The 25727-nt window shown below is 44.0% G+C and overlaps 1 long non-coding RNA gene across 1 annotated transcript; it reads right to left on the bottom strand.

Annotated features, from left to right (window-relative positions):
* Positions 1–1436: 1436 nt before the first annotated feature.
* LOC308067146 lies at positions 1437–24932 on the bottom strand. The gene is made up of 2 exons (XR_013929461.1): positions 6737–24932; positions 1437–6577 (listed from the first exon to the last, which is right to left on the bottom strand). It is a non-coding gene; the product is annotated as an uncharacterized lncRNA (long non-coding RNA).
* Positions 24933–25727: the final 795 nt, after the last annotated feature.

Raw genomic sequence — 25727 nt, 5'->3', positions numbered from 1 at the left:
TACTTTCTGAAAATGAGATACTGTAAGGTAATTCCAATAAGCATCCCAAAATCACAAATCACTTCTGTAAGTTGTGACTTTTGCACTCATTCTGGGAAAAGCACAGTGTAAGAAAGGTAGATACTGCTCAGCACTTCCACTATCCCAAATTTTTCTTTCCTGTCTTTTAACTTCTTTCTGTTATATATGAAGTAGCTCCATTCTCCATGCAGACTCCTTCCCAATATCTTTTAAAAGTAAATGAACTTTAAAATTGGAGGTGGTTCTCTAGAGAAGTAATTCAGCAATATTCCAACCTACAGAAGTTCCCAAGTCTGTAATTTATTGATTTAGCTAACAGTTTATACTGACTAGATAACAGTTTCCTATCTTATTACCCTGTGTTTTCATTATATCCAACCTGTCTGGTAGAAGGAATATCAATCTTTGGCAGCTTACAGTTGCTAACAGTAGTTGTTAAATATCTCTAAACTTGCCTTTATTTCCTTTTGGAGTCTCTCGAAGTTTCCTGGTTTGGAGGATTGGCAGAGAGTTAAAAAGATTTACTTTTCTTCCCAAGGAAAACAACAAAAATAAAATATTTTGATCTTCACTTGTGTCTCCAAAAGAGAGACAGACGGTTCTGCACTTCTGGTGCTTGCGCAAAATCCTCAGCTGCACTTCCCACCCAGCCTGCATAAAGCATTTGTCACGTCACCCCTCCCTCTCCATAGCAATAAATGCAGATGATGTGTGGTTGCCTAGTAGATGGAATAACAGAAAGCAGTGATGCACTTTATGATGCTTGGCAAGAAAGACAGACTAGATATTACTGCATTTTTAAGACAGGGTAGATGTTGATCACTGACACTTGTGGCTGAGAAAAGGTTCCCCAGGCCAGAGCTGCTAAAATTGGACCTGTAAAGAGGAAAGTATGAGAAGAGTGGGAATAATAAAGTAAATGTTGGGTATGTTCAATTTGTGAAATGACTTTGGTTCAACAATAGTCACAAACATTTTGTTCTTGGTTTTGGATGATATTTGAATGATTAGGTAGCTAAAAGGCTTACAAACAGTGGCTGTCTAAATTGCAAAGGAAAAAAGAAAACAAGTGGTGAACTGAGAGTTCACATACATGTTGTAGTACTGACATGTGCATCAGGAGTACTCTTGTGCTCTTACAGACATTTTTGTCCCATGCTACCAACAGGAACCAGAAAAAAAACCATGACTCAGCTGACCAGTCACACCTCAACAGATGCTGAACGCTTGCTATCTGTTGACAGAGAAAACATTCAAAGACTTTTTTTAGGCAAGAACAACAAATAAGGCCTTCTTCAATTTATCAGTTACTGCAAATTAGTTACTTAGCTCAATTTATCATCTCAGACCTGGCTCATCTAATGAAGAACTGAAAGAAGTAAATGACACAAGATTCAACAGGCATTTAGGGACCACTTGTCCCATATAGCTAATGCCTGCATTAATAAGGAGACCTCTTCAGAACAAGGAGAACACAGGACCTGTAACTCTCATGAGAAAGAAAGTTTAGAAGCTTTCCATTGCACTGGTGGAGAAGCAGTTATTTATCTGGCTTTTTATGAAACCAATAGCTGTTTCTTCTGCCTTATGGGCAATGGCACTACTTTGTAAGAAATACACCAAAACAGATCAATTCCATCTCCTGATGGACTTACCTGCCCAGGCTGGCTTAATTTTTCCCAAGAAAAACCTATGTATTCTGCTACCTTTAAACAGATGACATTGCTAGAGCTGAGTCTTTGCCCTCAGGCTGGCTCTACCATACCATCAGAGCAGACCTCTTGAATTTCCTGTTTTGGGGGCAGATGAGTAGGGAGGCTGTAAAGGGGTTTGCACAGGTGCTCTACACTCATGTGTAGTGACCATCCCCTCACCAGAGCCCAAACAGTCCCCAATATCACCTCCTCGGGCCTGTCTTCTGTACAACTTCCCGAACTAAAAACCGCACAGAGCTCCTTAACCTTTCCAGTGTGCCAAAAGAAAGAAAATAGGTTGCCCTGTGTTCCTCCATTTCCTGAGCTGTGTGATGATTAAGTGAACGTTCTGCTCCTTCTGCCATTATTTTGAGCTTGAGGACCACCAAAGTCTAGACACATTAGTGTTCTGATGTCAGTCTCACAGACTATATAACTTAGTGCACTGGTTTCAGCCAACATATCCCAGGAGGCAGCAGTTCCCTTCTCCTAGGCCATAGCATTGACAAACTTGAAGAAGTAGCAGAGACTCCTCACCCAGGGGACCAGTTAGTGTGTGCTGCCCCTGGCCCTCTTTGCAGAGCTCAGTGACTTTCTCATCTCACTTCTTTCCAAGATGCCCTCTTTGTTATCCAGCCAGGCTCTTGATGCAGCTCATAGTTTTCTTCTTCTTCTGAGAAAGCTGATGTCCCCAAACAGGGTAAAGCTGATTCCCTCTGCATGGAAGAGCACATGCTCAGCCTTTAAGCAACACTTGTTCCCTGAGCACCAGCCTACTCATAAATCAGCCACTAGGAGCTTCTATGGCTGCTTCTTTTCCTTCTGAAGCAATTAAAAAGGATTAATAGTCACAGTCCCACTGCCTCTGCATCCAGGAGCATAGGAGCACAGCTTTGGCTGAGGCAGTCTGTGTAACTCATCTCACCTTGCAAATGTGAAAAACTTTTGTTAGGGAGAAACCCTAGGATTTTGGTACCAAAATAAACTCAGCCCTAAGCATGGCTGGCCTGGCCTGATATTATCAGACAGGCTGCATAATATGGTTCCAGTTCTCCTTTCCCGTGCCTTTTCCTAGTTGTCTAGCTTAATGCCACTGAAACCCTCTGGCCAGCATGTTCCCAAGTATGAATAAAGAAGCTGAGCTGTGCTTTATCTGTTTCTCCTGACAAATGCCCCAGTGTGAACTTTCCAGCCAGTTATTCCAAGCTGAGGTAGCATTAATCAAACTAATGATATCTGGTTATCTGGAGGAAAATCAATATTATATCACCAAAAAAAAAAAAGAATCCCACAATTAATACTGTATTGTACAGTATCTGTGTTCCTATGCCAGGCTGGACATAATATAAATGACTTTTTTTTTTTTTGTCTACTCTTTGGAGAGGCCTATGGTATAATGAGGGGTATTGGAACCCTACAGCTGTTCAAGGATAAAATACCTTAGCTCTTGGCTTTACTGTGTTACTCATGCAACATTATTATGGCCATGGATGCCAATGACAGTCTGGAGTCTCTGTCCTACCCAGACACTTTGTGCAAACTGTCTGTTCTGAAGTAACAACTCCTAGGATAAAACCTGGAGAAAAGAGATTGCAAATCTAAATGAAGCCACAGTGACCTGTGGTTTGGGAGACACCAAATCACCTGTATCAGGACAGGGAATTCCATCACCTCAGTCTGCTTAGAAAAGAAAAAGAAAGCATGGCCCCTTTTCTCCAAACAATGCTGTGGTCAGGAACTGATTTATCTTAAATCTGTCTGCAGCACTCACTGCTGGATTTTATGATTGTGGCTCTTCAGCCATCCAGTATCAATAAGAGTAATTCAGTGATGAAAAATTCTCTTCACATCCCAGTTAGGCTTCTCAGGTGTGAGCTTTAAGCCTGTTGATGAAGCACCTATTTAACCCTTTTATTCTACTACCAAGAAGAAATGTCTCTCAGACCCTGCCCAGCTTTTCCAGTAAAGGCACTGTTGACCAACCAAAGAGGTAATAAAGATGCTAAAATCTGACTAAACCCAAGAGCAGGATCCCAGAAAAGCAGATGCTGAGCATCTCAGTTATTCTTAACCAGATAATTTGATCCAAGATGCTTTGTCAAGGAAGCTCATTGGTGGTAACGAGGGGTCTGCAGTGACTTCAGTGACACACACAGACCCTGAGAGCCCATCTTGACTTCTGTCCCCTCCTTCCAGTTTTACTGGTATCTTGAAAACAAAAATGATGTCTTTTTTTGTCTGCAGTGATGTTTTTCTCTATGTTTGTTTCCCCTGGGCTCTCTGTCCAGGGGCCTTCAGAGGGACATCTTCAACCTGTTCATCCAGGTCAACCAGACCCCCTTGGTGCTCTAACCTAGAGATCCTTGAGTGGTGGTGAGTACACATACCTGGTCAGAGCCAGCAGTGAAAGTCACCCTGCTGCAGCATATGTTCAGAGCCAGAAAAAAAACCCTCATGTTTCCCCTTTCTGCTAGGAAAAGCCTTTGGTGAGGATGGGGTGACAGCTGGAGGAAGTGCCCTCCGCAATCGTGGATCAAGAGAATGGGGCAGGCAGCATCTGGACCCTGGCCACATCTGGACCCCGGCTGCAATGTATCTGGGGCAGAGGCAGGAGAACAGAGCAGCAGAGTCCTGCAGACTGCTTCAGGAGGCAGCTGTTTCTCCATCTGACATACCTCGCTTCCCCAGTCATGTGGTTTGCATTTGTCTCTTTTTTTTCATGTGGAAATACTGCCTTCAAAGCCATCAGCAGGGATGAGAGTAACAGCCATGACAACATTGCCACCATGCCTCTTCCACCTGTAACTCAACAGCTATTGACAAAGTGGGAAATCCCAAAGGGAATCCTGTGGCTTTGGCAGGTTTATTCTTCTCTTGCATGCAGATGGTCTCAGTAAAGAGCAGGAGAACATGTCAGGGCAGAGGAAGCAGGAGAAAGAGTTGGAAAAGAGGTAGGTTAATTAGAAAGAGGCAGCATCAGTTACTGTGACATTTATTATCAGTGTTTTCCTTTTAATAGAGAGCACACTAGTTCCTTTGGGGAAATCTGCTATCAGCTTTGAGCCAAATGCCAAACAAACAGAAACTATCACAAACCCTCTCAAGTCCATGATGCCATGTGAGATTACACCTTCTGTGGACCTGGTCATGTTGGTGCTGCACAGCCCCGTGTCTGCCTTGGCACACCCCTCCTGAAGCAAAACCCAGGTTCTTAGAGACAACTTTGGGCTTCATAAGACAGATTTATTGTTTACTAGAAGATTCTTTGGCTTTATTCAAATCTCCATTAGGACTTGTCACAGAAAGGCCATGAGATAAAAAAAAACCAAAACAAAACAAAACACCAAAACCAACAACAAAAACCAGAAACAAAGACAAAGCTTTCCTGCTACCATGTCCAAAAGCACACTAATGAGATCTAAGCAGATAAATAAGAGACAAAGCAAGGCACATGACTCAGGATGTATCTGCACTGCACTGCAGTCAGGAGCACTGATGGAGCAGGGGTAGAAATACTCCCACTGGCCTTCCTCTAGCTATAACAAAGCAGCAAGGCAGGTTCATTAATGAGCCCTTGGGTTCCTCCAGGATCACAGGGACTTCAGCAGCTACTTCACATTGCAATCCAGGCTGGTTTTTCCCATTAAGTTCCTGACCAAAATCTTTTACAGGGACATTTGCACACACTGTAACCACTTCTTTAAGCGCAGGGTCTTCAGACAATTATGACTAACTTAATGTGTCCAGGTCCTAAGAGGGTGGTCCCACACTCTTGCTTTTAGCAGTCAGGCTGTCCACTTTGAGAGTGCTGCATTCAAATGGATTAGTTTGGAAAGATACGGTTTAGTCTGATCAGTTGAAAATGATTCATTTTCTGCCAAAACAGCTCCTTGGTCTACTCGTGTGCCCCATTTCATGCTAGTACTGGCATAAAGCAAGACAAGTATTGGGAGCTGGAAGCACGGACCCACATCTTTCTATATCAACGTCAACTGTGATCAGCTTAAACAGATGGAAAAATTGCAGCCAAAGACATGGGAATGGTAACCCCAGATATCTCGTTCCATTTCTACCCAAACTCTGAACCTAAATCTTAAGCTAAAGACTTTTTCAGCTAAGTAAAATACAGTGTCTTGTTTTTAAACTCTGACCTGCAATAAAAATACTCATTTCTACAGATCATTTTTAACAAAATGAAGATAATACCGCCTCACTTGTATGAATTTTCTTAGAAAAAAATAACATTGACTCAGGGATTTCTAATATATCCCTGTGCTCACAAGAATAAGTGGGGATTGTGATTCAGAAAGCAGTGGTGCTGCTGCTCACTGCTTGATGCTGATTGTACCTAAACTGCCAAGATTCTCCAGACTCCAGTGTTGTGGTTTAACCCCAGCCAGCAACTAAATGCCAAACAGCCACTTGCTCACTCCCCTTCCTCACAGTGGGAAGGAGATAGATGGGGGGGAATTGGAAGAGTGAAAGGGAGAAAACTCATGGGTTAAGATAAAGACAGTTTAATATGTATAGCAAAAGCCACACACAAAAGAAAAGCAAACCAAGGAATTCATTCACCACTTCCCATCAGCAGGCAGGTGTTCATCCGTCTCCAGGAAAGCCAGGCTCCGTCATGTGTAATGATTAGTTGGGAAGACAAACACCATAACTCCAAATGTCTCCCACTTTCTTCTTCTTCCCCCAGCTTTATATGCTGAGCATGACACCATACGGTATGGAAAAACCCTTTGGTCAGTCAGGGTCAGCTGTCCTGGCTGTGTCTCCTCCCAACTTCTTTTGCACCTTCAGCCTGCTCGCTGGTGGGGTGGGGTGAGAAGCAGAAAAGGCTTGACTCTGTGGAAGCACTGCTTAGCAGTAAGGAAAACATCCCTGTGTTACCAATACTGTTTCCAGCACAAATCCAAAACATAGCCCATACTAGATACTTTGAAGAAAATTAACTACCCCAGTCAAAACCAGCACATCTACTTTCCCTTTCTCCAAACTCCACCACTATTATTTACCTTCCAACAACAAATGTGTGGAAGATCTCTCACAGTTTTATCCTCCTTACCAGGCGGGAGATGGAAGAAGCAGTTACAGGGATTTCTACCTGTTGATGGGGATCAGTGAAATAGCAACGTGGCTTCATCAAGCGTGGGAGAAGGAAGCTCCCCTGCTGTTCAGATCATACTTTTCATTCTCCTTGCAGCTTTTGGCTGCCTGCACAGGAGCATTGTCTCTAGCTCAAAGCTCTCCTTGGCCAGTCAGCAACAAAATAATTTGTAAGGATGGCAGAATTGCAGATGATCTCATGGGCATTTATTAGTTCTGCATTTGCACTTCTAAACAGGTCAGGGAGCATTTCCTCCTCTTCATTTTCCATCTCCATGCTTCAGCTGCTGGATTGAGAAGTGAAATTGGAAGCATTTGCAACCCAGCTGTGGGCAGGTCTCTGCCCACAAGCTGTCCATCCCTGTCATCCCAGGAGATGAACATTGTGTGGCATCCTTGGCTATTAGCAAGACCTTGCCAAGGACATTTCCCATGGAGAACTGACAAATTCAGCTGTCACTTTCTTGCAGCATCTGCAGTGAAAGCTCCCATTAGGAAGGGATATTTTTAGCCTGGAGGTATTTGGCCAACTAGCCAGGGGCTGTCCTGGGTGCTTGAAGATGCAAAAAGGAAAGGGGAGGTCCCAGAGGTCTGAGTATTATCTATATTATAGGAACTCTGGTTGCAGGTGATCTCCTGTACAAGGAAAGGGTGTTCCTTTCCTTGTGAGCCAGTGTCATGTCACTCAGATTTGCCCCTTTTGAAAATTCATGCACTGTGCCTGGTGAATGTGTCCTGAGCTTTTCTAAGGGGTAAAACACGCATCAAACAATACCCCACAGTACCTCAGGAAAGTGGAAGGGAATGGAGCTGCCATGATATGCATTATATTAAGTGTGCTTGGCATGCACTGTCATACTATAGAACCAGTCCTTGAGCTCTTCCTTGCCTTTTGCTGCTTATTATTAACTTGAAAGAGAAATGCTTTAAGTGATGCAGGGAGTCAAAGACAGCTGCTGCAACCATCATCAACTACAAGTCAGTAATGGACACTATCCAGAGATGCTTCAGTATAAGAGGCATTTCACTTTCAGAAGACCAATTCTTGAAGTGAAGCAGCTGCCATTGTTAAAAGTACAATGAAATAGAAGAGTGGGGTAAAAAGTATTAAGAAAAGTGTTCATCATCATTAAGAGAATAAAAAAAAAAAAAAAAAAAAGAGGCCAACTTCTTAACTGAGACTGATGAGTCAAACTTTCATACTGACATGGTGCCTATACATGAAATTTCCAGCCATAAAGGTCTACCCTGCCCCTGGTTCAGGGCCCAGTTTAAGAAGTGAATATTTGGAGATGCCACAATGGTGCCTATGCTCACTCTTGCACACTCAGACACACACACACAAAGCCCTGACCAAGTGTAAGAAAGAAGACTTTTCTGCCTTTTGCTGAGTTAATTTGAAGACACAGCATTCCTCGGCCATGGGTCCAGACGTAGTGGCACAGAGTGATGCTGTCACAGGGTAGGAGGCAGGAGCATTGAAGAGCCAGGACAGACTGTGCCAGTTTAAGCTATCCTGTTCCCAGATAGGAGCTCAACTTCTTGTACCTGTACAGTCCCCATCAGTGTCACTGGTAACTCCTTCTAAAACCTCAATATATGGTTAAACTACAGTAGCGCTGTAAGAAACTCATGCCAACTGGAATTAAGGTTTTGGTTGAAGTCAGTTATGTGCCAGTTAATTGCAAGGTAAGGATGATGTATACATACACATGCAGCAGAACAGTTCATCTGTATCTCATTGATTACTCTTTGCATTTAGGTGTGTTTATGGTGTGGATTCTTTCTATGATATCTCTAGGAGTTACTGCTTTATCGCCCTGAGAGCAGCAGCTCATCCAGTCGGTATAGCACAGGGGCTCATCCAGATGCATTTCATCCGGCTGATGCAGAGAGGCTGTCCAGGAAAGTGTGGGACAACGCCTAGTTGAGACACAGTCCCTGGTCTACCCTGTGCAACTCTAAGCAAGTCACCATAGGCTGCCATGGCATGCACAGACTTTCTGTGAAATGGGATAATATCATCTCCTTAGAACAGGAAAAAGCTTGATCACAGTTAGCAATGTTGGGTCATCTGTTCCTGCTTTCAGGAGCCTAGGGAGAAATTACTGTATACAAACACTTCCAATAACTGCTTTTGTAGATTCACTAAACAGAGTGGTTAAAAATTATACCCTCAGTGAGTATCCAACAGTGTAACCTTTTAAGGTTGGAAATGAGTTCTGGATTGTCTGAGTAAAAACAGCTTTTAACTAACAGGATGGAGTCTAATGAGAGATCAATGTCTATTGTGGGAGAATTGGCCCCCTCCCCAGGAAGCTGAAGGAGACATTTGCCACTGTGGGGAGTGATGAGATGCGGGAAAGAGGCTGGGAAAAAGAAACAGGCTTGATTTTTGGTCAGTAGCACCACAAGACTAAAGCATGATCACACTGCAGCCCAACAGGAAACTGCCTCCAAGATCAAAACTATTTCAGATTCTGATTTCAGCATTCAGCCATCCTGCAGTATCTTTAATTAAATGTACTAACATAGAAGCTAATAAAACACAATGAAACCCTAATAACAATCACTCCTTTAGTAGCCTCCATTGGCAGGCCAGAACCAGAGCATTCAGGTCAGTGAGAGATGTGCCCTGAGGCGGGGGGAGCCCTGTGTATGGCAGAGCAGCTGGGGAAGGATGGGAAAAGAGGAGAAGTCCAGAGTTGAGGACTTTGTGACCCTACTGCAGTACTACAAGCTCCAGGTGTATATAAAGCTAGATGTTTGTAAAAAAGATCCCCTCTCCTAATACCATTCATTAAAACAAGGCAGGTGGGATATGGGTTGCCCCAATCTAATTATAGGGGCTTTCTAAATGAAAGAACTGAAGCTTTGTAAGTGGAAAGTGTATAAGTACACCACATCTTGCATCAACATTGGGAAAGGATGCTGCAGAGAATCACCAGAGTTGCCATTTGGGCAGGCAGCTGTAGATTACAGCCAAAGGCCAAATCTGCTGTTGAGTTAACTGGCCATTGGGTAAGATCACCAGTTCCATGTCATAATGACCTGATGAGTCATTATAGACAATTGTTCAGATTATGAAGATGTTTCATCTTCTTACCCATCTAGAAAGGAATCGGCAATACCATCTTTGTCATGTCAACTAGCCAGTCAGTGAATAGGAAAGATACCTGGGGAATAAATCTGAAATGAACTGTTTCTGGGAGGAGGAAGGCACTGACACTGCTCATTTATGCAGAGGGTAATTAATAGCAAAACATGCATCCTTCCTCAAGTTATTTTTCAATAACATAGTTCAGATGAGCAGCCACTAAAACTTTTGCATTGAGCTGGGAAAATTCCTGAACATGGTGACACGTTCAGAACACATTGCAGGAATATAAAGGCAAAAGATTAAATTTTTTGTACAGCTTTAGGCTTGCCTTCCTCAAGGCTTGACTTCTCTGCACCATCTTGGTTTATAGGCCCACCAGGTGGAGCTAGGTTAATTGTTTTATGAATCAATTTTAATGGACTCCAGAAGCTTGATTTTGCCAATGAAACTGGAACAGAGAGATGGATTCAGCAGCTTCTTAAAGTGTCTCCCAGTTGTTTCTTCAAAGCTTAGTGACCTCTGTTTGATCTGACATACAGTCTTTGCCTCAAACTTTCAACACTACCCATGGGTCCAGAGGAACAGAGCACAGGGTAGTCGCTGCCTTTGGAAGATGTGCTACAGAGGAAACAGGGCCATATCCAAGGTGTAAACAGCAATGCTGTTTAACCAACTCAAAAGGGATTTTAATCCAGATCACCTCTCTTCACTTGGGCTGCAAGATGCCAAGTTCTGGGGGAAAAGTTTTGCCTACAACATTCCTTCTGAGGAAGCAGCAGTAAGGGTGCATTGCTGCAAAGAGTGGAAAGGCTTGTTAGCAGCTCATGCTCTTCTTGTGGGGTCATTTTTGTGTTCTGGTTATCTAAGTGCTTCCATGCCTTTCAGCAGAGTTAGCAGCCCAGGCTTTTCTACCTGGATGAATGACAAGGGAATCCATCACCATTACCTGCATTACCTGCTCATGTTCCCTGAGTAGTTCTGCTCTATGAAGTGTTGATAATGCTGTACTCATCTCCTTAACACATTTATTTCCCACTCCCTGCATTAAGTGTATATTCAATTATGTTGGAAGAAAATCTCATTCTGAAACTGGAAAACCTCCCTGTGTGCAGCTCCTCTACTGCTGACCTTCTTCAAAGCTGTGAAGACAGCCTGTGTCCTTTAGGGACTTCTCCTCATCTGGAATTAATAACTTTCTTCCTAGGATAGTCAATCCTTGTTGAACTCATCATGTAATTCCTGAAAAAGCCAATCCACCTGTCATGAAGGTGACAGATTTTATCTCACAGATGGCCCTTCTTTGAGCAGAAGGTCACACTTGGGACTTCCTGAGGTCCCTTCCAACCTGAATTTTTCTCAAATTCCATGATTCTTTGATTTATCTAGGAAAACCTATGTGGTGCATGGTCATATATGGGAGAGGGTCTTGCAGATGCCTCTCATACCCCATGTTATGGTACTCTCTGCAGATGCTTTTAACTCCTTAAAGCACTCACTTGTGAGTGAGCTCAGATTTGCTGGCATAGCAACCAGTTCCAGGCTGGAAATCAGACTGACCTGGGCTGCCCAAGTGAAGCAGCCTGCTGGGGAAGCAGAATTAATAAACCCAGCTAGACCCCAGTGCCCTATCACTTTCCTGACCTGAGCTATGTTATTGCACAGTGCGAGCTGTGTACCACCTCTCTCCCAACAAATCCAAGGAATCTCTCGAGAAAAAGCAACATGTCAAGGCGCAGATACGTTCCATACATGCAGGTGATGACGGGGGGTGCCACACGTAATGACTGGCGAAGGTTACCTGCCCAAGGTGACTTGCCCAAGACTACAGCAGGGAATTAAGAATTGGCAGCTGACACAAGAGGGACATAGCCCTGATTCCACTATCCCCGGTGCTCTCCCATGGACCAGGCAGTTGTCCACATGTTCAAGGGCAAGCAGGAGCCAGAATTGCCCGTAGTTTCAGTAACAAGTGGAAGCTTCTGGCCTGTTTTCTCCTAACTCTGTACACTCACACACATTCTATTTACAGCACCATTTCTTTCCTAGGGCTATCCACAAAACAGTAATGTCAGATTTTCATACTCAGCATCCTATTTTGGACTAAAGCATATATTATCATCTAAGACTGAAATCTTTGGCACTTGATTTTTCATGGCTGAGTTTCCTACACCCTGAAAAGGTCTAATTTGGGTCTTCAGGAGGAATCTACCCTGTAAGTTTCCCCGCACAGTAGACTGGAGTCATGTATATCTCTATTACATCTCTTTCGCAAGAGGCACAAACAATTGTTTTCCATTGAGTTCCTGGGCTTTCTTCCATACAAATCATGACGGAGGCATTATTTTGCACCACAAACTCATACGTTCTTCACCTGGAGGTTTGGGGGGGGGAGGGTTTGTAAGATTTAGGCCAGAAACTGCAAAGGAGCACAGAAGATCAAAATCTGTTGTTTCTCACAGAATGGAGAAACAGAAAGAAGAATGCAATAAAATCGTAAGTTCACCTCCTGTAAACAACTTTGTAGATAAATGCAATGAGATGTGTCCTGCATATGAATACTGCCAGGCAGCCCTTTATAGATCTTAAGCTTGTATTGATCTGTGCATCCATAAAAGCTCTTACTTGTCAGGCATAAGAGAACAGACTCAGTATGCATGACCACACATGCCAATGGAGCTATAAAGCTGCACCCTCAGAAAAATAAATTGTAAGTCAGATTTTAGTTCAAAAGAATGGAAATCTGTGACATTAAGAATTAAAAATCAAAGACTTCTGACCCAGATTAACTTTCTTTGCTCAATCACCCATACATAACGTGCTCTAAATCAGCTCCTGGAGATGTCCTTTTGCATGTTTTTCATGATTAATTGAATTAGCAATTGATTTGTATAATATGACTCACTTAGAAGTAAAGACACACCAAACTGACAACATGCACACCATTCAGGTAGCAACAAATCACAGGTCCTACAGTTAATCTCACCCCAACCCTCCCGGGCAATGCAGATTTGTTATCTACTATCCAAAGCATAGACTTCCAGAGAAGGGTAAGAGTGCCTGTGCATGCTCTGTGTGTGTGCATACTAAACAAGCATGCACACACATGGCGTGCAAATGCACAAATAAGTTCAGGCGTTGCAGTCTCAATTTATTCTACAGCTAATTTACAGGTCTCTGCTGAGCCCCAAATTGGGACCTGTGCTTGCAGGGCTTGGAGTAAAGGTACAGGGCTTGGAGAAAACAACTCAAAATAGGTGCTTTTGAAGTCAGGGAGGGAAATGGGAAACCATATAAATTATTTAAGGTTTGGGGTGGGTGTTTAGTGATCCCTGACTAGTGTTAGAGTAGGACTTCGAATGTTCTAGGCCTGAGTTGCATCCTGGGCCTCGCTAGCAAAATTTAGGATTGAGGCCCATGGGTTTATGTCAGGACAAAGCTGGAAAGGAGGACTTGATGGGATAGAGACTGTGCTGGTGTGTGTGGGGTTCTGCAGAGTCAAACTGGGCCACTTTTGGGACATGCAGAGGGGGATTAAGCAGTGTGAGGGTGACAGGAGTTCCCACAGCCCACATGCTTGGAGTTAGTGAGAAGGAATGCAGAGCCACCCAGGATGGTGCTGAAGCAGCTGCATGCACATTGTTCTTCAGGCCATGAATATGGGTTTGGCTTGTAGGGCGTCCAGAGAAGGACAAAGCTAAAGATCAGATGTTTGCCTGAGCTCAGGTCAAACTGAGTGAGAGCCCAGGATTAGTTTTTGATGCAAATGACTGCACCTTGCTGGTTACCTCATACCCAGTACCACATACATGCCTGGTGGCTCACAACTGAGTGCATGAAGGAGGTAGCTGCCCTAAGCATCCATCCTCCCATCAATGGCAGAAAATAAAATTGAATTTTGTAGCAATTCAGGAGCAGACTCGGCTGACATCCCCCTGCCCTGGTGGCTGCCACTCACTTGGGAACCTAATAACACTATGATTTTAACCCACCGGTGTGCAGCATCCCAAGAAATAGCTGTGTGCATTATTCCCATCACTCAACCACAGCTCCTCAGCCAGCTGCGAGGGTGGGCTTGCACAAGATGTTGGAGTTCAGGACAGCTGGAGCAGGCAGAGCAGGAACAGGGAGGCTGACAATGAGACCAGGCAACTGCAGGTGGGGACATGCTTATAAGTGGATTAATCGAGTATGTAACTCCCAGACCAACTGTCCAGCAGAACGTGGCAGCCCACGTTTTCCAAAGTTTCCAGGAGATACCAGCGGAGTCCCAGCCCCCTTCCCTGGATGTCTCTGGACTTGCCAGAAATGTGAATCCTCCCAAGGTGCTAAAAGCCTTCATAAGAGGCCAGGGTTGCTTGGGAAGGAGGGTAGCTAACAGCAGTGGGAAGAGATGACCTTTCCTTGGCCCAATTATTTTGATATTTAAAATGTGGATCCAGAAGTAAGAGTTCATAATTTCCTTTGTTGGAGATCATTATGCAGTGAGAAATGGGCAATATTGTGAATTATTATAAACTGGCACCAGACTGAGACTGCTCTTTTCTTTTCCCCTGTCTTTTTCTTTCCCAAGAAGCATCCTCATTCATGTAGTGAAGGAACAGCTTTTCATGAGAAAATAACATTTCTATGCCTGTCAAAATTTCCTTTCATTTACGCCAAGAAGTCACGACTGATGCCATGTCTCCTTTTCTCCTGGGTGCGAATCTCTTTCCCAGCACTGGTTAAGGTGGGGGGAAGACTGAACTTTATCTTTCCTGTCAGCTTGGCTAGACACCACTGGGAACAGGAACATGCAGAAGGATCCCATATTCTTCCCTGTCGGTTTAACCCTGCAAATCCTGATGCACTGTAACACTTGAATGGATAGTTTAGTCCCAGGACTCGGGGAGTGATTTCCCCTTACTCATCCCACTGTTAGGGAAAGCAATTCTAACTTGTTAAAAATAGCATGCCCATGTGCAAGAATAGGGTTTATTCCTATTTTCCACTGCAATATTTTCAAATCCACTTAGAAACTAGATTTCCCCCAATTTCTTGGGCCAATTCTTTAGATTGCAGCTTTTAAGAGGTTGATGGGTGGGTAGAGCTTCACTGACGTAAAGACCCCAGAATTTGGCTCACTGGTCGTCAATCTGTACAAACATGCAGCAGCTATGTGGTCATTACCATAGTAATTCCCCCCTTTCATAATTTCTTTGCTATACATACACAGTCCACGGGAAAGAGAATCATTTTGTTCTCGGCAACTACATCATTACATTAAAGCAGTGTCCCTGCTGGCCTCCAATTCTGCTTGAATGGAGCTGCTCAAGAAAGTTGTGTAGTGCCTTGTTTTGTTCAGAAATGCTGATACGCAGAAATGAAAGCTGGCTTTGTGGAAAATGGTCAGTTTTGATGCATTTGCAGCTTTTTTATTCTCCCCTCCCTTCTTTTCTCTTTACAGAAAGGGGTTTTGGAACAGTGAATTAGCTGCAGCGTATTCAAAACAAAAAAATGCTGGTTGCTCTTTCTGCCTAGAAAATTAATTACTCTAAGTGAGAGTAAAGTTATTTCAAAACTAGGGATGCTTTGAATCAAAAGGAAATATTTCTGAGACTTGTACTGACTTTTTCAGGTTTTAATTTCTCAAATGTGTTTTGCTTTTAATGTTTTTACCCTCTTTAGGTCTAGATAATTTTTTTTAATCTAGAAAAAAGAAAATACTTGCAGGGTAAGGAAATTATCTCCTGCTCAGCACGACCCCTCAGTGGATGTTTCAGTGCACATGACAAATGTTACAAAGTGAATCATTGTTCTCATCTGTTCCTGGGGGACCTGGTACTGGTTCCTTATTGGTTTTGTTATTTGTTATTTGGTGACTTGTTTGGAAGACAAGTCACCTAGACTAAAACCCCACATTTTGCTCTTTATGTTCAGGGAAACAAAAAAAAGAAAAAAAAAACAACAAAACCCAAACCCAGGTTTGATTCATCTCTTAGCATTATTTTTATTTTTGGTCTATTGAACAAAGAGTGGAGTTTAAATCAAGTGCTCTGATCTGGTGCCAGCTACTGTTACGGGGTTGTAGATGCTGTGTTACAGAGTTCACCAGTCACTGGGAAGACACTAGCTCTGCTGTTATTATTTTTGCAGGTATTGTCTGTGTAGAAAGAAAACCCCAGATTTAGAATTGATGTCCTCAAAAGAAATAGTAAAATGACATCTGTGCATCTTCAAGCTGAAGACTAACAGAATATCAGTAACTGACATTTTACCTGGGCCAAATATGTCTGCCAAGTACCAAGTGTGATTGAATCTGTAGTAGCACCACTTTAGATCTGAATGCACCTAGCTCTGGGCATAATAAATTTGAATTTCCCCACTAGCATCCATGTGGAATGAAGACAAAAGCAATCAAAAGAAACAGCAGAAAACATCAGGATTTCAGTTTAAGTTCAAGGCCACTTGGAACGTCTCTGCACTTCTCAAAATGAGAAACTCTGCAATGTTTCTAGCAAAGGTTTTTCTTGTGGTCTCTCTGCGTGCGTGTGCACACCCTCTCTCAGCGGGAGAGCACTCCCTGGGAGAGTCTGAGCTGGCAAAACTTCCCCACAAAAATACTCCCATTCACATCTTTGCTACAGGCTACACAAACAACAGGTGAAAAGACTGATCTGCTACAAAGATCCTCCTACCAGCTGGCAGACAAGTTCCAGAGAAATTAACTCTTCAGGGCTTACCAAAGATTTTGGTTTTCCTCAGGTGTTTTATGCTTTCAGGGGCAGTCCAAGGTAAAGGCTGAAATAATACCATTTGTTAGGTGTTTTAAGTAGGCACAATGTATTTAAAAGATAGAAGAGTGTTCTTACAGTTAGGCTACAGAAAACACAATAAAATCTGGACATAGGCAGCCAGAGTAGTTGCTTTGCTAAGTCATTCTAGTATGGCTTTACTGGAGCAACTGCTTTCAACTCTTACAGCTTTATAGAGATCTGATTTTTGCCCATGGTAAGAAGCAGGCCACCAAGAAGGCTTCACACAAGCACTCTGCTCTATTACAGAAATGCCCTGTCCTTATCCTGACCTGGCCCAAATTTGCACAGTTTAGGAGAGGCACCAGGATCACAGCAAAAGGTGGCTGGCTACATCCCAGGTGGAAAAATGGGGTCTGCTGTTCTCGTTGGACAGTGCAAAGAGGGAAAGAGGAGTGTGGTCAGGGAAGGTGCTGAGAAACTCTCCCATCTTTCTAAAAAATGTACCTACAGTTTTGATTCTTTAGCTAGTCCACAGATTCTGGGATTTTCTTTGGTTTTTGCTAACCTTTGGTGATAGCAATGCAACCACAGTAATTGTGTGGGATCAATCATTCTTAGTTTTGCTGGCAGTGCGCCTTGCCTTTTGTGCCCACTCTGCCTCATAAGCCAGCTTCACACAAATCCCTGTAAGAAGTCAATCCTATATGCCAAATAATACCTGACAAATTGTGCTCCCCTCGAAGTTTAGACTCTGGTTTGGAAACTGGTTTTCATCTGTTTAAACCCTAAAGTCAACAACAGCAAAGATCTAGAAAACTGTAATGGGTCTTGGAGAACAGCTTGGCCATTAGAGTCAAGAGCAAAGGTTATAGTTAATTTCGCTGCTCAGCATAAACCCAAGTATTTTGCACTATAAAGGTATCTTGGTATCTTTTCCTTTTGATTTTTTTTTCTCTCTTTTTGGAAAGGTTGTCTCCCAGCCATCAGGCACGAGAAGATTAATGCACATTCAACGCAAGCATCCTGGGGTGCATGTCAGAGCAGGGCAGTCCTACGGTGGTGGGACTCAGGGCTAATTAAAGCCCAACAATGTGTCCCCAATTCATACCAACACTAGAAACAGTGGCTGATAGGGAAATTCAGGCACAGCAGCTGCTCTTTTCACAGCGGTACAATAACTATCTCTTTAATGGGAAGGGGTGTGGGGGAGGGATGCAGCCCAAATAACAGCACCTGCCTGTTTATGCCACACCGAAAATCACAACAGCTAATCCTCCTTGCCTGTCATGTTAATTGTTATGAAGCTCCTTTTGATATCAAACTATTTGTCCTTTGATTGAAATAAATCAGGCCTTAAGCACTGCATTTATCTCGCTATGATACAGGAGCAGAGGTGAGCACTATGGAGAGATTTATACAATGGGAGCAACGTACAGCACACTGGGACAGTATTTATGGGCTCAAGATCTTTTCATCGGGAAAAGCAGTCTGTTGACATTGTTCACTACAAAAGAAAAGTTCAAATGCTGTATATTACACTACAGCCCTAATACACCATTTGACATGAGCAGGAGGTAAACAAAGCAAGGAGGAGGAGGAGGGGGGAACACCTGGCTGGCTTTTGCACACGGTGGTGTTTTCAGCTGGTTCAGCAAGATATTTAAGATTTGTATACAACTATGGGGCCCAGTAGCTTCATTCTGACTGTTTATGCATTTAATGCTAGGAGTGTATTTAACAGCATTTGCTGATGTTGGTTCACATTATGGAAAATGCACTTCTGCAGAGCCCATAGTGTGCACTGGCACCGTCCTCCTGGCCCAGGGGTGATTGGCAAGAGACGAAGAAAGTTAACCTCACAAGGGCTGAAGCCACCCTGTCTCCATGCCCTCTTCACGTGATAGGCACTGAAGCAAGCCCTCAGTGCAAGGTACAGTAAGAAGATGCTCAGAGAAAGGCACATGGAAGAGCCTTTCAGACTTCTAGTGCAGGGAGGTTACAGACTGGGAGGTGGGGGAAGAGATCCCAGACTTGTTTGCTCTTCCTGGCATGTTTTGTCCCACAGAACATCACCTTTTTTTCAGAATGACTAAAACCCCTTTGGGGGATTGCAGCTGAAGGGCTTAAACTGACTTCACAGAGCAGTTTGGGTCTTTCTGTTGATTTGTTCCACTAGTGCTCAGATGCCCTTGTTGAGGTCCTCCATCCTCCATCCCCCATGCAGTGCCCTCCACAGAGGTCTTGGGCTAGCTGCTCCTGAGAGTTTGCAAGGATATCTCTGGAAGGATAACCTGGATCCACATGGACAAGGGAAGGTGTTATTTGCTGCAATTCCTCTTTGCCTGCAGGGACTGCAGGTACAAACCTGCCTGAATTTCACTAAGCACCAGTGAATGTTGTTGAAAATTTTCCTATATTCTTTTTGGAGCAAAACAAATAAAAAGTAGATACCCTACAGTGACAGCATCATCTACAATCCAAGAAAATCCTGTTAATCTTTCACACCTCCTAAGAAACACCTGTCTTCTATTTTTACTGCTCATGTTACTAATGGAAACCAAGCAGTTTAACTTTGTTTGTGCAAATGTGCTGCTCTGGAGAAGTGTATTCAGAAAAATATCTGTGAGAAGAAAACCAGCAACTCCCTCACAAATATGTTGGTGTTACTGGGAGAAAAAAACTTGAGGTGTTTTGATGGGACAAGTCCCAGAGCAGTGTAGAAGGGACTTATTTGGGGTGAAAGGGAATTTTTACTGATTAAAGGATATTCCCTGGTCTTTTCAGTGTGGAGGCTTCTTTCCAGAGAAATGCTTATGGACTTCAGTGGGGTCTTTCCTGAGCTCCCCAGATGTAGGCAGTGTTGGGGAGGCCCTACTGCCCCCAGAGAGGGGGCTCTAACCTCCCTACTCCTGTGCTGCTTCATAACACAATGCAGAAGTCCTATGAAGAGCAAGGGTTGTGTCTTCCCACAGACTTTAAGCAGGTTCCCAAGCACAAAAATCCCCTTACCCTCTTTGCCAATGTAAGGGCTGTCCCAAAGAACAAACCAAGTGCTCTGACCAGCATCAGATCTCCACAATCCATGTACAAGGTCTCTTTGCCCTGAGGTCTTCCGCTTGCCAGGAAGGACCCCACCTCATGGCAAAGATGGAAAATGTTCCCTACCTCCTCAGTTTACAAGGTACACTAGAAACTGATAGATAGGGAATCCAGACGGTGGGGGATTCACTGAAACAGAGTTCACTGTGTTGCAGACAGTCCCAGAGTAAGGCAGTAAATAAAGCATATATGTTTGGGGATGACCTCACTCCATTTAAAGCCAAGGACTTCTTTCTGTTGCATATATCTTGACAGAGTAAATGCAGTTGCTTTTTTCAAAAAGGTTGCGCTGTGTCTGTGCTCCTCAGGTCTGGCTCCTCTCCTGAGCCTGGACTGCACCAGCCTGGTTTCTGACAAGAGCAACATGACTGGGAGCAAAGTTAATGGCTTACTTACATGTCTGCCAGCCAGTTCCCTCTTCCCAATAAATCCTGAAACCCACTGACTCATTTTAATCAGATCTCCCAGAGCAGCAAAGGTCCCAGCGATTTTACACTCTGTTTCTCATGCAAATAAGCAGCCACCACAGGAGAGGAGGACCTGTTAGCACCATCACCAAAGGGGAAGCTGAGCCATGAGCTTAATTAAACACGGGGGAATCTGTAGCGATGAACATGTCTCAACAGCTGAAAATCTTCACTGGTGGCTTCCAGCTTATCAGACAACAGAGAGTCCACGCAGGAGGTAGACATGCAGAAGTAAGCAGTATGCTGTTGCATTCTGCTCATGCAACTATTTGTTGTACGGTCCAGCCCAGCTGCTTTCAACTTTGCATAAAATTATGCTTTTTTATTAAAATTACATATCCTTTTAAAATCATGTCAATCGTTGCAATGTGCCATAAAAACCTGTGCCCGTCCTTTAGCAAGGGCATTTATTATGCCACACGTGTGGCACAAGGTGATGTACACCTCGGGTATAAGCGCTATGATGCCACTGGTAATGTGCACCACTTGTTACTGCAGGCACCAGACCTGCAATTCACATGCAGGTCCCACACCTGACTCCAGAAGTCCCTGAACCACCCTTTGACTCAGGCAAGGAAAATAACTCTGGGGAGGCACTGCTCCCTGATAGCTGTCCAAACACTTTTACTGTTCATGGGCATCTGGGTTTCACCTCCAGGCAATGCAGCCTTCACATGGGGCTGGGAAGTTTGTTACAAACAGGGCTGCACCATAAATAACGGAGCACACCCCATTCCCAGGGCTGCTCCTTGCCTCTGTGCACTGCATTACAAGCCTGGAGAAAGTTGTATTTTATGTTTGCATTTAATTTACTTGGGTTTGGGGTTTTGCATGAGGTCGGGGGACTTGTTTTTACTTTTCTGACTTTAACACAGTTTTACAGCAAAGGACACAGTTACTGTGGGAATTGCTGTTCATGAGCAGTAAGGCTGTGTTCTCAGGCAGCAAGGAGTTTGTATTTTTATTTCTTAATGACATTCTTTCTGGCTGTGAAACTTCCTGGCTCCATTACTTGCTTTTTGTTGTTTCTGTTGAAATTTGCAATTAACATCCTCACTAGGTGAAAAGAAAGTTGTGAAGCTGGCACTGTAACCTGAAAGCCTGGGTCACTGTGGAGGATGCCTGTCCATCCATGCCCACCGGCATTTTTCTAGGACAGTCACCTATCCACATTATTTCTACACCTTCCTTTTTGAAGGTGCCTCTCAGCTCACCCATTAATTTTCTCTCAGTGTCAACAGCAGGTCTAATCTCTCATCGATATATAGAAATTCACCCCCTTCCCCACTCAGCTCCCTGCATGGCTGGGGGAAGCAGTACCTGCAGCCCACCCATGTGTCAGGGGAGCAGGCTGCTTCACCTCCCACGTGTCTGTAAAGGTTTTGTTGTTGTTTACAAACATATTGGATATGCCTGATGGTTCCTGCTCTGCTTTTCATGTTTTGTGCATGGCAGATAGCACTGATCTGTGCCTTGATCTGTAGTCAGCAAAATCACTTGCTCACATTTTCTACATCAAAGCTGGGGGGTGGGGGGGAAGAAGCCATCTGGTGAATTAGCTCTAATAAAAATAAAGGGGGTCTCTTTGCATAATAGAGTATTAGGGGATAATACTGTGGGTTGTTGGGACAAATAGCTCTAAAGGGTTTTGACAGCTCACAGGCATCTTGGCTTATGTTTCAATATAAGCATTACAAAACCAGAGCTCCATCAGTGGCAACAGATCTATTGATTGCAACGAGGCTATGATTCTTCACCCTTATAAATGTCTCGGTCAGCTGAATCTCATTATAACAATGTGCAAAATATTTATTCAATATGATTGTGCTCCATGAGTTGTTCATTTCTTCTACTGTTCCTGTAAAGCTGCTTTAACATTTCTACTGTTCATTATTCACCCAAGTTGTTCTGCTGCTTGGGCTCTTTCGGTGGCCTGTATGGACTTTTTAAAGATGCATAGAAATTGGTCCTTATTTGATACTCGTTTAATTTCTCTTTGCAGGGCAGCAGTCTTCCCAGGGAAGAGTGAAGGGATTTTGCTTGAAGGCAGCAGGCCCCAAAGGGGCCACAGCCCTACACCGGTCAGTGGTTAGCCTTAGCTGTGTTCAGTTCAAAACGGTGATGTGTAATACCCACATCTTAGGAGACAGTGAAGGGATGCTTGCTTGTTCCTATTTCCAGTTCTGGGTGAAAGAAGATTGTACTTGAGATGACATGGATGAGGATGACTTGCAGGCAGTGAGATTTTATTTTTAAAGTAGGTACAGTTTGCAGGCAGCTGGCATCATCTCAGATTTCGTTTGGAAACTATCTGCTCCAATGTGCTCTACAAAGAAAAGAGATTATGATTCTGGTTTTGTTTGATTCTGGTCAGACCTTTCCCTTCCACCACACACACGTCCAGACAAAGATGCACACACATACACACCTGCCCACACTAGTTAGCCTCTAATTTCCAACGCATTTAAGGCTCAGGCTCTGCTAAAGAGTCAACATGGATCCATTATTTGGTGGATAAATAGAAGATTGATTGGCTGGAAAAGACTTTCACTGATGGGGAGATGGCTGCAGGTGTCCTGCCGCAGGGAAACCACACCTGAAAACACAGCTGATGAGCAGTTATAACAGATCTCACCAGAGGTAAAGTCTCTCTTCTGTTTTCTGCTGAGTTTCTCATGCACTGGAAAGTAACTGCAGACATGCTTCTTTGTAGGATCTGTCTGTTTTTCAGTTGCACATAGTTCACCACTGTGCTATGGCTCACAGTAGGTACAGATCTAAAGATGACCTGTGACCCAGAGATCTCCTCATCCGCGTGGACAGAATTATATCTGGACAAGATAAAAATGGAGAAAAATATTTCCTCCTAGCTGCTGGTGGCAAGCCAGGGAAAACACAACCAGTATGATGTGGTTGTGGTGGCACTCTGCATGTATTCACAGTGGTGTTGGCCAGAAGGGACCTCTCAAGGTCTGCATTCCAGCCTCCCACCTGGAGGAGAACTGTGGCCAGCACTGGATCAAGCCGGTCATGGCTTCATCTAGCTAAGCTGTGAAAAACTGCAAGGACAGAGGTTGGAACAGGCTGCTTCAGGGTTTCAGCACCCTCCTGGTGAAGCATTTCCTCCATCTGCTTATCCTGAACATTCCAAGCCACAGTCAAGGCCATTGCCCTGTTCTTGAGAGCAGCTTGGTTCCTTCACCGTTGTAACTGCCTTTGCAGTAGGCTGTTACTGGCTTAGTCCTTAGCCTTGTCTTGGCCAGAAAAAACAAGCCCAGATGCCTCAGTGTCTCATCGTGGGGACTCAGGGCCTATAACCATTTCCACAGCACCCTCTCCAGCTTCTTTTTACCCCCTTGACCTGGGAGACCCAAAACTGGACAAAATATTCCGGGTGTGGCCTCACTCATGCCAAGGATAAGAGGGAAGAAACAAATTCTCACCTGGTGGCCACATTCCAGCTAACCTAGCCTTATCTATGTAAATTTTTATTTATTTTAATTTATATGAAATATAAAATTTATATAAAATATATATTTTTAATAAAAAACTATGTGATGGTTTGCCTTATCTGAGAGTGTATGGTTGGCTCAAGTCTGACGTAGCATCCTCTGTCATGCTTGGCAGAGCTACTGGCCAGGAGGATGCATCCTGGTCTATACCCTTGACTGAGTTTATTGCAGCCCTTGTGCAGAACTTTGCACGTTTCCTTGTGGACTCCTTGCCTTTCTGCCCTTTTATAGCTACCCTTTGTGTACACAGGCATACATATATACATGTACATATGTATACAGGAGAACAGCTATATGAGGAACTCAAAACCAGCTGGAATCTAGGAATTAAATCCAAGGGGATCCATGAAACAACAAGCTGTTGTGGCAACAGCTATTGTGCAACTGAAATTGTCCTTATGAATGACAGGACACGCTAATGAAATGATCCAGAACCTCCAGCATGCAACTACAGAAGAGTTGAGCTGTAGAAGTGCTAGTGTTTCCAATACAGAAAGACCTAAAATTTCCCAATGCCTGTAAGTAGGTTTGTGTCAATGTCTTTTCCCTTAACTCCACCTCATGCAAGGGCAGACCTGACTCCTGTTCTCAGTCAAGCTGTAAATATCAGCAGTCCACAAGCCCCCAGCCTCTCCACAGCAGCTCAGCTGGTTTCTTGCCCAATGCCACAGCTGAGCCAATTCCAGCAGCTGCAGCAAAGAGGAGCAATGAAAGGCTGCCAGTGGTGTCAAGGCATAGCAGATCAAACAGAAGATGAAGAAAAGTTCCTCCTCCCTCTCCAAAATCCTCCAGGGCTGGGTGCAGTGGTTTATAGCCAGAGCCTGGCAAACAGGTGATTTGAGGCAGTAAACTACCCATGAAGTTTGGTGACCTGAATTCACTGAGTCAGTTTGGACTCTTCCTATTAGGCTGTTGCTAGAGTGGGGTACACCTCACCTGTATGCACCCGACACGGAGCCTGGGCAGGGCTGTAGGGCTCTGCAGGCTACAGGACAGAGCCCCTTGTTCCCATTGTCTCACACAGAAGTTTAGTTACTCTGGGCTATTGCTGTCCATGTTAACCATCTGCAACGAAGATTGTGCTCACCTCAAGCTATGCCTGTCTTTTAAGCGGTGGGCGGGTCAAACATCTGCTCCAGGCAGCTGAATTGCATCATAATAACTTTTAGCTATGTTGCAAACTTTGTCATGTCTCCAGCTGCTGCTTACCAGTGCTTCCACCAAGGAGTTTATACTATTTCATGTTGTTTCTCTGGCTCAGGATTACATTAATAAATGCTAAACAGAGACAGTCCCTAGTTGAGGAAATAGCATGTGGCTCTAATAGTAACCAAGTGTCAGAGCACTGAAGGAGGGAAAAAGGGGCAAGAAGCACAAAGCAAGCACAGCCATCTTCTTCCCCTTACAATATTGTTTGGGTTTCCAGACTTTTCCAGTTCATGTTCTCCTAAAGTATAGCCCACATCAGTTTTTCAAAAGCAGAGCAACATGATCTACTTCAACAGCACTTTCTAGAAGCACTGATCGTGGGGGAGGTTGAGGGCAAGTAGAGTTTCCTTGTGACAGAGCTGTCAACAGGGCAGCTGTTTGTAACATCACAGCTTGGCAAACCTCCTCCTATTTAACTGCTTTCCCTTTTGGCTTTGCAGACAAAAAACTTCCCTGGTGCCAAAGTGTTGCTTTGAATAGGGATGAAAGAGGCAATGCTGTAGCAGAACAATTACCAGTAGGAAGGTAATTACAGATGGCCATGGGTGCAAGAGCCACAGGGGCACTAGGAACAAAAGCTGTGGAGGGCAAATGGGTGATGGTCAGAGGCGGTGATGCCCCAGCAGACCCACAGGACTGCCTGACAGTCATGAGACGGGGTGCCCGGTAAGCTGTAAAATACACAAGAACTTCCAATATTCTGCTTATGCAAAGTGCTCAAGTCGTGGTGTGCATGGCTGGAAATGGCGATGAGAGGAGCTGCACGTGGAGTAGCTTCT

Source organism: Falco punctatus (assembly GCF_963210335.1).
Source record: "Falco punctatus genome assembly, chromosome: 7".
Lineage (NCBI taxonomy): Eukaryota > Metazoa > Chordata > Aves > Falconiformes > Falconidae > Falco > Falco punctatus.
The sequence above is the reverse complement of the archived record's forward strand: the minus strand, read 5'-3'. Positions and strand labels throughout refer to the sequence as shown.